The sequence below is a fragment of the Wasmannia auropunctata genome, unplaced genomic scaffold (assembly GCF_000956235.1).
Source record: "Wasmannia auropunctata unplaced genomic scaffold, wasmannia.A_1.0 LD336078.1, whole genome shotgun sequence".
NCBI lineage: Eukaryota > Metazoa > Arthropoda > Insecta > Hymenoptera > Formicidae > Wasmannia > Wasmannia auropunctata.
Window position 1 is genome coordinate 4,682,448 of NW_012026812.1, and position 1,948 is coordinate 4,684,395.

The following is a 1,948-nucleotide window of genomic DNA, read 5'->3' on the forward strand; positions in this document are numbered from 1 at the left end:
GCGAAATGTATGTTATTTGTAGCGTTATTATTTGAACGACAATGGGATTGCAACTAAGTTACACCACTGAGGATGGCCAGAAGTATGGCCGAAACGTTTGGCAATAAATTGATTTACATGAAACAAATAGTGATATTCACTTAAATTATCATTGCGCACCAATTACCGCGCTGATTCCCATTAGCCTATACTTTCTAAATTGTTTGAATTTCTGGGAATCCTTTGTCTTATTAATTTTTCATTACTATTGAGTATTGACTTGCGATATCAATTAGAATTATTGTTACAAAAACAAAATATTTGATCAGTCTTACTAAAGAATGTGATGTCCAGGGATACCTTGGAACCAAGTATACATGCATGTGCGATGTACATATATGAAGGACAATTGCACAAAAAATATCTGTCGAAATGTAAAAATATTTTTATTTATAATGTTAATACATATGAAGCGCCGTTAGAAGATAAAACTAGATGAAGTATTTGGCCACTATCTTTAATTTTGAATGATTTATCAAATATTCGATTCAAGCAAATACTTCTAGAAGGCATAATGGTAGTAAACATGAACCCATGTCCGAACTTATGAATGTATATATGAAAGAATTTGTAAAACAAGTTTCATACTTAATAGAGAATCCTATTGACCTTTGCATCGGTAGTTTGAAAGTGTCATTAATATCAACACTACTGTGCATATCGGCAGATTCTGTTGCTCGTGCGTTAATACAGCGCCGTCTCAAGTCTAATGGGCATTATGGATGTAGCTACTGTTATCAACGAGGGACACATATAAATGCGATGCGATATCCTTTCGATAGAAATAGCGCTGAAATTAGAACTCTTGAAACACATATACTACATGACATACAAGTATACGAAATTACAAATTCTTCCATAAAATCGCGTTAACGTTCTATATTAACTTCAATTCCGCAATTCGATATGGTATGGGGTTTTTCATATGATACCATGCATGTGACCTTGGGTGTAGTAAAGTATCTTTGGGAATTATGGCTTTATACATTACCAAAATTAAACAAGTATGTAATAAAAACAATTGATAAAAGATTATCAAAAATTACCACCTTATGACGTACATAAATTACGTCACGCTATTTTCTACTACAATAATTACAAGGCAAAAGATTGGAGGGCATGGCATTTGTATTATTGTGTTCTTGTATGCTTCGATCTTGTTTCAAAGAATTATGTTCATCACTACGCACTAGTAAATTTAGTAAAATGTATTTTTATTTTAACGAAAATTAAAATCACATACATTGAATTGCAGCAATGCGAAAAAGATATCTTAACATTTGTCGCGGTTTTCGAGTTGTTATACGAAAAACAAGCAATGCGGTTCAATGTGCATATGCTGCAGTTTGCCATGCCGTGCAGTTTGTAAAAATAACTGGTCTTTATGGATAACATCGGCCTTTTCATTTGAAAGTAACATTTACTTTTTGAAAAAGTTAGTGAATGGGCCAAAGGACGTGGAGCAGCAAATTGTGAAGAAATCATTGCAAGTTTTATCCTATCGAGTAGGAATGTCCAATACATGTCTTCCGAAAAGTGTGATAATGTATTGTGATGAATTGTTTTTTAAACGCCGCTGTAATGAAAGTGCGGTAGTGGAGAATGGGATAACATTTTTGGCATTTCTTCGAACCTGAAGAACAGCATCGCAAAATGTCACACTATAGAGTAAGCAAATTTTCGACAAATGTATTTATAACAATCAAGTGTTTCAAAGCACCAATTACTCTCGCTCAAAGAAGTGAAATAATACAATTATTCAATTAAAATGTGGCAAGATTGTGCAAATTCGTTAAATCATTAATATGGATGACAGTGGATGTCATTTTCTCGTAAAAACATTAATTGTTGAAAAGTTTGTTTTACATCCACAAGACAGAATAGATGACGATGTTGATGTATACGATGT